The following is a 12,282-nucleotide window of genomic DNA, read 5'->3' as shown; positions in this document are numbered from 1 at the left end:
CCCATGCACCACGACTACGGAAGCCTGAGTTCTAGAGCCTGGGGGCTGCAACTACTGAAGCCTACAGGCCCTACAGTCCATGTCCCACAGCGAGAGAAACCACCTTGCTGAGAAGCCTGTGCACAGCAGCAAAGATTCAGCTCAGCCAAAAATAAATAAATAAAATTTTTTTAAGTTTTTTTTTTTTTTTTTTAACCAGAACTCGCTTCCCAGTGCAGGAGATTTAAAAGATGCTGGTTCAATCCCTGGGTTGGGAAGATTTCCTGGAGTAGGAAATGGCAACCCACTCCAGTATTCTTGCCTGGAGAATCCTATGGACAGAGGAGACTGGTGGGTTACATTCCATAGAGTCGCAAATAGTCAGACACAACTGAAGTGACCTACACAAACCCATTAAAAAGGGATGATCGGCCCAGGCCCCGAGCTTCCTGGCAGCTAAGTAAGAAAGGTAAATACTGGTTTGGCCAAAAAGTTCGTTTGGGTTTTTCCATAAGATCTTACTTCTCATTATCTTTATGAAACATAGGGAGGAAAATGGGCTAAAATAACACAAGTATAACTAGAAGGATGATAAACTGGTTGAAGGATCCGCCCCCCCCCCCAAAATGATGCTGATCAGTAGCTCCTTCGTGTTGCCTGGCCAGGGGCTGCCTTCCCTCCGGGGCTACGGGAGGAAGGTGTGGAGGGTACGCGACTCTGGCCTGTGGGCGACCAGCGCTGGGAGGAGTAGGCAGATGACTGTATGGCAGAATAATGATGAAAAACAACCTTGACAGGCCGGAGCAATGAGCTGAATCTAACAAGATGAAATTAAACAAGGACAAATGTTAAGTGCTAACATTTTTTTTTCTGAGGTCAGAAAAAACTAATGGCAAAGACCCAGGATGGCAGAGATATGGCTCACCAGCTGGCACAAAAACACGAAACAGACAACCGTGGGAGCTTTCAACTACAAGCACATCACTAAAAACAAAACTTTTTAGTGCCATTTTATCTTTTGAACAAGGGATACAATTGTTCTATCACATTCTGAGATTACTAGTTTAAATTCAGGATTGGATTCTGGGCAGTCTGCTTTGGAAGATGGGTCTACACTAACATTAAAAGCAACTTTGAAACGGAAATTAATTGCCAATAAGCTCCTTCACCCGACACAGCTGTTTATATTGCTTGCATGTCATTTTTCATGCTGCATACTCACTTTAAAATGAGAATCCAGGAGAGTAAAATGAGAGTATCCAGGAGAAAATAAATAAAGCAGAATAATGAAAAAATCAAAGTATTAGTCACTCAGTCATGTCCGACCCTGCAACCCCGTGGACTGAAGCCTGCCAGGCTCCTCTGTCTGTGGGATTTCCCAAGCACAAATACTGGAGTGGGTATCCATTCCCTTCTCCACGGGATCTTCCCGACCCATGGATCGAACCCAGGTCTCTTGCATTGGAGGCAGATTCTTTACCATCAGAGGCACCAGGGAAGCAGAACAAGCATGTAATGACTGGAGGGCTTTTAGAAGAGAGTGGCTAGAGAGGCTTGTGGACTCTGAACCACGAGTTTCTGGAGAGTAGCTGGACAGCCTGGGGAGAGGGTTCATGAGAGCTGTCTCGGAATAGCTGAGGTGTTGACAAGAAAAGATTAAGTTTGTCCAAAGTGAATTTAAGAATTATGAAGAAGAATAACATTTGTAAAATCTTGAGGTTTTAAAAGTGCCTTCTCTAGAATAAAAAAAAAATTGACTGTCACATTACATCTGGAAAGCATTACTGCTTTATTAGTAGTGTTATTTGTGCTTTTGCAGATTAGGATATCTTGGATTAAAGACATAAAATGGTTTGAGTGAGATCATCTAGCCAGTATGTGGTAGCACTCAGAGACAACTGATGTGCTCAAGTTTGAGACAAACTTAAATTCAGTATTAACAGAAAAAAATCCTCATATGAGTCAGATCAGTACAAAGACAAAGTAGAAGTCTGCAGATTTTCATGCAGAGAGTGTCTTATCAATGAAGCAATGAAAAAAAGTTATTTAAGAATGGGCCATAGTAGTGGCTTTCAAATTTTTCAACCAAAATCTATAGAAAATTATATGTATATATACATACAGATATATAACCTGGAGAAGGCAATGGCACCCCACTCCAGTACTCTTGCCTGGAAAATCCCATGGATGGAGGAGCCTGGTAGGCTGCAGTCCATGGGGTCGCTAAGAGTCGGACATGACTGAGCGACTTCACTTTCACTTTTCACTTTCATGCATTGGAGAAGGAAATGGCAACCCACTCCAGTGTTCTTGCCTGGAGAATCCCAGGGACGGGGGAGCCTGGTGGGCTGCCATCTCTGGGGTCACACAGAGTCAGACACAACTGAAGCGACTTAGCAGCAGCATATATATAACCATCCCCAAGAATAAGAAATGCAAAAAGGCAAAATGGTTGTCTGAGGAGGCCTTACAAATAGCTGAAAACAGAAGAGAAGCAAAAAGCAAAGGAGAAAAGGAAAGATACACCCATCTGAACGCAGAGTTGCAAAGAATAACGAGAGACAAGAAAGTCTTCCTCAGCGATCAATGCAAAAAAAAAAAAAAAAAAACAGAAGAAAACAATAGAATGTGAAAGACTAGAGATCTCTTCAAGACAATTAGAGACACCAAGGGAAATTTTCATAAAAGATGGGCTCAATAAAGGACAGAAATGGTATGGACTTAACAGAAGCAGAAGATGTTAAGAAGAGGTGGCAAGAATACACTGAAGAACTATACAAAGAAGATCTTAATGACCCAGATAACCAAAATGGTGTGATCACCCACCTGGAGCCAGACATCTTGGAGTGTGAAGTCAAGTGGGCCTGAGGAAGCATCACTACAAACAAAGATAGTGGAGATGATGGAATTCTAGTTGAGCTATTTCAAATCCTAAAAGATGATACTGTGAAAGTGCTGCACTCATTATGCCAGTAAATTTGGAACTCTCAGCAGTGGCCACAGAATTGGAAAAGGTCAGTTTTCATTTCAATTCCAAAGAAGGGCAGTGGCAAAGAAGGTTCAAACTATTACACAATTGCACACATTTCACATGCTAGCAAAGTAATGCTCAAAATTCTCTAAGCCAAGCTTCAATAGTACGTGAACCAAGAACTTCCAGATGTTCGAGCTGGATATAGAAAAAGCAGAGGAACCAGAGATCAAATTGTCAGTATTTGTTGGACCATAGAAAAAGCAAGAGAATTTCAGAAAAACATCTACTGCTTCATGACTATACTAAAGCCTTGGAATGTGTCACAACAAACTGGAAAATTCTTCAAGTAATGGGAATACCAGACCACCTTACCTGTCTCCTGTACACAGGTCAACAAACAGCAGTTAGAACCAGACATGGAACAACAGACTGGTTCAAGATTGGGAAAGGAGTACAGCAAGGCTGTATATTGTCAACATGCTTATTTAACTTATATGCAGTGTACATCATGCTTACTCGCAGGCTGGACGAAGCACAAGCTGGAATCAAGATTGCCAGCAGAAATATCAATAATCTCAGCTATGCAGATGACACCACCCTAATGGCAGAAAGTGAAGAGGAACTAAAGAGTCTCTTGATGAAAGTGAAAGAGGAGAGTGAAAAGTTGGCTTAAAGCTCAACATTCAAGAAACTAAGATCATGGCATTTGGTCCCATCACTTCATGGCAAATAGATGGGGAAACAATGGAAACAGTAACAGACTTTATTTTGGGGGGCTCCAAAATCGCTGCAGATGGTGACTGCAGCCATGAAATTAAAAGATGTTTGCTCCTTGAAAGGAAAGCTATGACCAACCTAGACAGCTTATTAAAAAGCAGAGACTACTTTGCCAACAAAGGTCCATGTAGTCAAAGCTATGGTTTTCCCAGTAGTTATGTACAGGTGTGAGACTTGGACCATAAAGAAGGCCAAAAGCTTTAATGGTTTCTAGTTGTGGTGCTGGAGAAGACTCTTGACAGTCCCTCGGACAGCAAGGAGATTAAACCAGTCAATCCTAAAGGAAATCAACCCTGAATATTCATTGGAAGGACTGATGCTGCAGCTCCAATACTTTGGCCACCTGATGTGAAGAGCCAACTCATTGGAAAAGACCTTGATGATGGAAAAGATTGAGGCCACGAGGAGAAGGAGGTGACAGAGGATGAGATGGTTGGATGGCACCACCGACTCAACAGACATGAGTTTGAGCAAACTCTGGGAGATACTGAAGGACAGGGAAGCCTGGTGTGCTGCAGTCCATGGGGTTGCAAAGAGTCAGATAACTACTTAGCAACTAAACAACAACATATCACACTATTAATATATACATATACTATATAAATATATACTTATAAACAATTCTATTAATATAAATGATTATATTAAATACAGGTATAAATATACTATATAAATATATATAGTGCTGCTGCTGCTAAGTCGCTTCAGTCGTGTCCGACTCTGTGCGACCCCATAGACGGCAGCCCACCAGGCTCCCCCGCCCCTGGGATTCTCCAGGCAAGAACACTGGCGTGGGTTGCCATTTCCTTCTCCAATACATGAAAGTGAAAAGTGAAAGTGAAGCCGCTCAGTCGTGTCTGACTCCTAGTGACCCCATGGAATGCATGCAGCCTTCCAGGCTCCTCCACCCATGGGATTTGCCAGGCAAGAGCACTGGAGTGGGGTACCATTGCTACATTATACTAAATAATTATATAGTAGCATGTATGTGTATGTCTCAGTCGTGTCTGATTCTTTGTGATCCTATGGACTGAGCCCTGCCAGGTTCCTCTGTCCATGGGATTTTTCAGGCAAGAATACCGGAGAAGGTAGCCATTTTCTCCTCTAGGCAATCTTCCTGAGCCAGGAATTGAACCCACATCTCCTGCCTCTCCTGCATTGCAGGTGGATTCTTTACCACTGAACCACTGGAAAAGCCAATAGTATCGTATATAGTATGTACATTACACTGTACAATCATATAATATATACTATATATAGTGCATATAGCCGAGAGAAAATATATTTTATATTACCACCATACAGATGTAAACTTGATTGAGAATAAAGCGGAAACAAAAGTCTAACTACTACTGTTAATAATTGCTATAAATGGTGCACTTGGGGTTTTTTTTTTAATTTTACTTTTTTAAAATGATGAACTTTATCCACTAAATTGATTTCATCTCCAGTGCCATATCGAGAGGATGGAAAAACATTGGGAGAGAGAACTACTGAGTGGGACTGCTTGGATGAGCTAGAGAGCCAGAAAGTCCTTCTCACAGTGAGATTCAGTAATTTGATAAGGCAAACTGTGTTATGTAGCTTTAAAAAACCACCCAGTCCTTAATTGAAGTGCTTTTTGTTTCTAGTTCATTGCTTTCCTTCTCCCGCTCTAGATTATTGAGCTTTTTCACTTGATTCTAATATTATCTGTCCCTGCTATTATACGACATCTGAAAAATCTTTGATTCCTTTGAGTAATTGATGAAAATATGAAACTGTATATAGTAACAAGAACAGAAGGTTGCAACTCTTTTTAAGTGTAGTTGCTCACCCAGCTGTGTTTATTTAGGTACAGTCTCTTTTCCAAGAATCATCTACACATCCTCCAATCATACCAACAACTTCTCTGTTTTATTTTTGTCCACAAAGTTGAGAAGTTTTGATCAGTGTGTTAAGATTGAGAGACCATGGAAAGACAAATACCATACGATATCACTTACGTGAGGACTCTAAAATAGGGCACAAGTAAACCTATCTAGGAAACAGAAACAGAATCACAGGCACAGAGAGCAGACTTGTGGTTGCCAAGGGGGAGGGTGGGTTGGGAAGGGAAGGATTGGGAGTTTGGGTTTAGCAGATGCAAGTGTTATATATAGAATGCATAAGCAACAGGGTCCTACTATACAGCATACGGAACTATATTCAATACCCTATCAGTTCAGTTCAGTCGCTCAGTTGTGTCCAACTCTTTGCGAGCCCATGAATTGCAGCACGCCAGGCCTCCCTGTCCATCACCAACTCCCGGAGTTCACTCAAACTCATGTCCATCGAGTCAGTGATGCCATCCAGCCATCTCATCCTCTGTCGTCCCCTTCTCCTCCTGCCTCCAATCCCTCCCAGCATCAGGGTCTTTCCCAATGAGTCAACTCTTCACATGAGGTGGCCAAAGTATCGGAGTTTCAGCTTTAGCATCAGTCCTTCCAATGAATACCCAGGACTGGTCTCCTTTGGGATGGACTGGTTGGATCTCCTTGCAGTCCAAGGGACTCTCAAGAGTCTTCTCCAACACCACAGTTCAAAAGCATCAATTTTTCGGCACTCAGCTTTCTTCACATTCATCCAACACTCACATCTATACATGACCACTGGAAAAACCATAGCCTTGACTAGACAGTCCTTTGTTGGCAAAGTAATGTCTCTGCTTTTCAATATGCTATCTAGGTTGGTCATAACTTTCCTTCCAAGGAGGAAGGGTCTTTTAATTTCATGGCTGCAATCACCATCTGCAGTGATTTTGGAGCCCAAAAAAATAAAGTCTGACACTGTTTCCACTGTTTCCCCATCTATTTCCCATGAAGTGATGGGACCGGATGCCATGATCTTCGTTTCCTGAATGTTGAGCTTTAAGCCAACTTTTTCACTCTCCTCTTTCACTTTCATCAAGAGGCTTTTTAGTTCCTCTTCACTTTCTGCCATAAGGGTGGTGTCATCTGCCTATCTGAGGTTACTGATATTTCTCCTGGCAATCTTGATTCCACCTTGTGCTTCTTCCAGCCCAGCGTTTCTCATGATGTACTCTGCATAGAAGTTAAATAAGCAGGGTGACAATATACAGCCTTGATGTACTCCTTTTCCTATTTGGAACCAGTTTGTTGTTTCATGTCTAGTTCTGATGTTGCTTCCTGACCTGCATACAGGTTTCTCAAGAGGCAGGTCAGGTGGTCTGGTATTCCCATCTCTTTCAGAATTTTCCAGTTTGTTGTGATCCACACAGTCAAAGGCTTTGGCATAGTCAATAAAGCAGAAATAGATGTTTTTCCGGAACTCTCTTGCTTTTTTGATGATCCAGCAGATGTTGGCAATTTGATCTCTGGTTCCTTTGCCTTTTCTAAAACCAGCTAGAACATCAGGAAGTTCATGGTTCATGTATTGCTAAAGCCTGGCTTGGAGAATTTTGAGCATTACTTTACTAGTGTGTGAGATGAGTGCAATTGTGCAGTAGTTTGAGCATTCTTTGGCATTGCCTTTCTTTGGGATTGGAATGAAAACGGACCTTTTCCAGTCCCATGGCCACTGCTGAGTTTTCCAAATTTGCTGGCATATTGAGTGCAGCACTTTCACAGCATCGTCTTTCAGGATTTGAAATAGCTCAACTGGAATTTCATCACCTCCACTAGGTTTGTTTGTAGTGAAGCTTCCTAAGGCCCACTTGAACTCGCATTCCAGGATGTCTGGCTCTAGGTGAGTGATCACACCATCGTGATCATCTGGGTCGTGAAGATCTTGTTTGTACAGTTCTTCTGTGTATTCTTGCCACCTCTTCTTAATATCTCTGCTTCTGTTAGGTCCATACCATTTCTGTCCTTTATCAAGCCCATCTTTGCATGAACTGTTCCCTTGGTATCTCTAATTTTCTTAAAGAGATCTCTAGTCTTTCCCATTCTGTTGTTTGCCTCTATTTCTTTGCATTGATCGCTGAGGAAGGCTTTCTCATCTCTCCTTGCTATTCTTGGGAACTCTGCATTCAGATGCTTATATCTTTCCTTTTCTTCTTTGCTTTTTGCTTCTCTTCTTTTTTCAGCTATTTGCAGGGCCTCCCCAGACAGCCATTTTGCTTTTTTGCATTTCTTTTCCATGGGGATGGTCCTGATCCCTGTCTCTTGTACAATGTCACAAACTTCCGTCCATAGTTCATCAGGCACTCTGTCTATCAGATCTAGTTCCTTAAATCTATTTCTCACTTCCACTGTATAATCATAAGGCATTTGATTTAGGTTATACCTGAATAATAACCTATAATAGAAAAGAATAGGAAAAAATGTGACTAAGTGTATATACATGTATATACATACATATAACTGAGTAGATTTGTATGTAGTAGACATTATCACACTATGAAGCCTGGAATGCTGCAGTCCATGGGGTTGCAAAGAGGCAGATATAACTGAGTGGCTGAACTACAACAAAACAACTACATGTCAGTAAAATGTATACTAAGGAAAGAGAGAGAGACAACGGCTTTGCCATGGACGGCTGGTTCTGAGGATGACAGCAGCGCTGTAAGCTGAGTGCTAGAGCCAGCACCTGGCTGGATGACTTTGGTGACAAGGGCGGTGGTGAGACAATGACCTTCCTCTAGAGCACCGTCTCAAAACCACACTCACTGAAACAGGACATGATCTTGACACGTCTTCAAGCGAACCAAACCTGCTTTCTAGAAACCACCCCTTTTTTCCCCAACTCTTTTTAAAGTTCTTTTGAGTATTTCAAGGTTCTGACCTCAAGCCATGGATCTGTTGTTTTCCTAACCTTTTCTTCCTTTTTTCCGCCTCTCATTTTCCTGGATCTCAAGGGCTCTTAACGACGTTTCCTCAAGGGCTCAGCGAGTTGTGCAGGGGATGTAATTCAGTGAGTTACGTTGGACAAGCTATAGAATTTTGGAGGATTCTGTTTCTCTCCTGGGAATGTTTTCAGCTTGGAGACTGTTTTTTTCTTAAAGAATGAAGAAAATTAAATGAGACCTGAGTAACCTGATCTTCTTGCCCCCTGGTAGCAACCCATTAACAAGTGGCCCATTCCTTGGTTGTTTATATTCAGAAAAGCCTCCATTTATGTGGGGTTTGGGCTTCTTGACATATTCACAGGGTGGTTTAGGGTCTTTGAAAATGAACTCCTGGGTGGAAGTCCAACCCCTGCCACTTACTAGCTGGGTGATGCCAAGTGAGTCCCTCTTTCTGATGCAACTTTCTTGTTTGCAAAAGGAAGAATAACTCCTATCTCTTGGGATTGTCCTGAGGAGCTTAGACCAGTGATCAACGTGACATCAGCTGCTATTGGCATCCTTATCACGCGGAACTCTGAAGGCCAACCCTTCACCTCCTCTTCAGTTTCCGCACAGGAAGGAATTTTACATGTGTTTCTAATCTTCTGAAGTCTCTTCCCACAAGATGATGCTTTCTCTGAACTTTTGCGTATCCGCCTTCCTAAAGGCTGGGACACGTGTCTGACCATATTCATGTTTATTTTAGTCAGTGGCACACATGCCAGGGAGACAAAGTCACTTTCCTCAATTCCCATCCCTTCTCTGTAGGTGAGTATTTCCTCCTCTGAGACCAGTATCAACCCTCCTTGGCCTGTCTTCTATTTCTAAGCTTTGAAACTGTCAGCCGGGCAAGCCAAAAATGTGTCAGGTGGCCTCCTTGTAGTGAGATAAACTGTCAGCAGATGTTAGAAAGTCAGGGTCCCACGGCACTGTAAACTTCCTCCTTGCCATGTTTTCAAACTTTCTAGTAATAATAATGCGTCTGATGCTGAGAATAAGAGCAGGTCTATCTGGAAGCAAAAATGCTTGCCAATGACCCAGGTGAATTATTTAAGAGCATCAGGACGGTGTTTCTGTGTGGTTGCTCATCATCAGGGAGACAGCAAATGAACATCGAAGAGCCAGACGCCTTTCAGGCACTGGAAAGGAAAAGAAGTGTCAGTCGCTCAGTCATATCCAGCTCTTTGCAACTTCATGGACTGTAGCCCACAAGGCTCCTCTGTCCCTGGAATTCTCCAGGCAAGTTTACTGGAGTGAGTTGGCATTCCCTTCTCCAGGGGAGCTCCCTGACCCAGGGGCCAAACTCAGGTCTCCTGCATTGCAGGCAGATTCTTTACTGTCTGAGCCACCAGGAAAGCCCAAACGCCAGGCACTGGAAATACAAAGCCAAATAAACCCTACCTGCAAGGAGTCTCCAGTGAACAATGGCTCTAAAATCCACCTAGTCTCCTCATGTTTTCCATCTAAACTGGAATGACGTGTCTCTCATGCACGCAGACACTCCAGAGAGGAACTTCTTTCTCCATGTTTTGTTAAATTCCTTTGGGACCCATGTGACTTTGGCACATCTCCACCACCCCCACACACAAAACTCAAGGAAGGGTTAGCTTGTTCCAATCATCAGAAGTTGACATGACATTCAAAAGAAGGGCAACTTTAAAAAAAAAAATTGCTTTTAACTTTTTATTTTGTATTGGGGTATAGCTGATTAACAGTGTTGTGATAGTTTCAGGTGAACAGCAAAGACTCAGCCAAACATATACATATATCCATTCTCCCCCAAACTCCCCTCCCAATCCAGGCTGCCGCGTAACACGGAGCACAGCTCCATGTCCTACACAGTAGGTCCCTATTGGTTATCCACTGTAAACACGCGTATGCACCGTGGAGGTGTGTACTTGTCCATCCCAAACTCCCTAACTATCTCCTCCCCCCAGAGAGGAAGGGCAACTTCGAGAGAAATGAAGTCTGTACAAGTTGGGAGGGGTGGTGTTGGGGACAGGAATTGTAGTGTCTAAAGGCTGGTCTCTCCCACAACACACAAGAGAAGAGATGGTGCAAGGAGAGAAGGCCTTAGTTTGGGGAAGGTTTTAGTCCGTTAGGGGCTTCCGTGGCAGCTCAGGCGGTAAACAATTTGCCTGCAATGCAGGCGACCTGGGTTCGATCCCTGGGTCAGGAAGATTCCCCTGGAGAAGGGAATGGTTACCCACTCCAGTCTTCTTGCCTGAAGACTTCCATGGACAGAGGAAGCTGGCGGGCTAAAGGCAAATGAATGACAATAATGAGAATATTAAGAGTTGGATAATATTAAGATATATTAAGATATTAATATCTTGACACCCTGTATTTTTTTCTCACAGTTCTCACAATGATCAGTTTTGATGAAAAGGTTTAAAAAAAATTTTTGATGTTATATAATGAAAGAAGATGGTTAAGGAGAAGAGCCAAAGAGTCGTCAAAAGTAAAACTTTTCTAATACAATGTATCTAACAGGAAACACAACCTGACCTGGTTGGATTTTGAGCCCCACATGTGCTCAGGGTTGGGTGTAGCGGTTTCAGGGGGGTGGCCCTGCTTCAAGGAGTGGGGGTAGGGGAACCCCGAGCACACGCTGTGGCGGTGGGGGGATGCAGAGGCGGGCGGGCGAGTGGCATGGTAAGTCTTCCTCTAGGAGGGGCACGGCACCAGACAACGTCAGTCTTTATTAGACATCGGAGCACCCGGGCCTGTGACCAAGGACAATGGGTGCAGCCAGAGTTGGGCCAGGAAAGCACTGGAGATCCTGACTCACACACAGCCCGTCTCCACCTCTCTCCTGCACTCACTGGGTTTGAAGCTGCTGCTTCTAACATGAAGAAGCAGTGAAGGTCTGCTGGGAAAACAGCCTGTCATGTAGTAATTAGGATTTGGGAGACTTGGGTGGGGAAAACAAATTCTAAGAGACAGTCATCTCAAAAAACTCAAGATGCAGCGGCTGCAGACACAGCCAAAGGGCAGCTTGTACCTCAGCTGGGGTGTAAAGGGCTGCCGGCCGCCTACTGATCTCTCCTGTCACACTCAAGCACAGCGCCAACAAATCACTGTCAGCAGCAGCATCTTTGAACGCAGAGGACAGCAGTCTGTGTGCGGCTACTGGGAGGATGAGTGGAGGAGAACATTGATTTATTGATTAAAGGCATAATCAATGGAGGAGTCAATGGAGCTCAGCACTTAAGAGCCTGATCAAATAGCAGTGGGAACGGTTATTCTGGTCGCAGACACTCCCCGAGTCACCCGGGCAAGTCACAGAACTTCTTTGCTTCAGGCTTCGGCATCTGGGAAAGGGCACTGCCTTGTTCAGTGACCACAAAGGGATATCAAGGCGGAAGTGTAATCCTACAGGACAGGAAATGATCCCAGAAATCTTTGCATCTGTGCTCATGCCAGAGGGACTCAGGAGAGGATGTGAGGCAGACTTGGCCCAATTCAAAGATTAGGTCCTCCTAACAGGACGTCTTTAACAACTAGGCAGCACGTTCCCTTTCTCAGAATACGGATACCTCAGAGGGTCTCAAGTATACTGAAAGTGTGTGTGTGCTCAGTTGGTTCAGGCGTGTCTGACTCTTTACAACCCTATGGACTGTAGCCCGCCAGGCTCCTCTGCCCATGGGATTCTCCAGGCAAGAATACTGGAGTGGGTTGCCATGCCCCTCTCCAGGGGATCTTCCTGACCAGGGATCAAACCGGCGTGTCTTAGGTCTCCTAA

The sequence above is a fragment of the Capra hircus genome, chromosome 17 (genome assembly GCF_001704415.2).
Source record: "Capra hircus breed San Clemente chromosome 17, ASM170441v1, whole genome shotgun sequence".
In the NCBI taxonomy this organism is placed as follows: domain Eukaryota; kingdom Metazoa; phylum Chordata; class Mammalia; order Artiodactyla; family Bovidae; genus Capra; species Capra hircus.
This window is presented reverse-complemented; position numbering follows the sequence as displayed.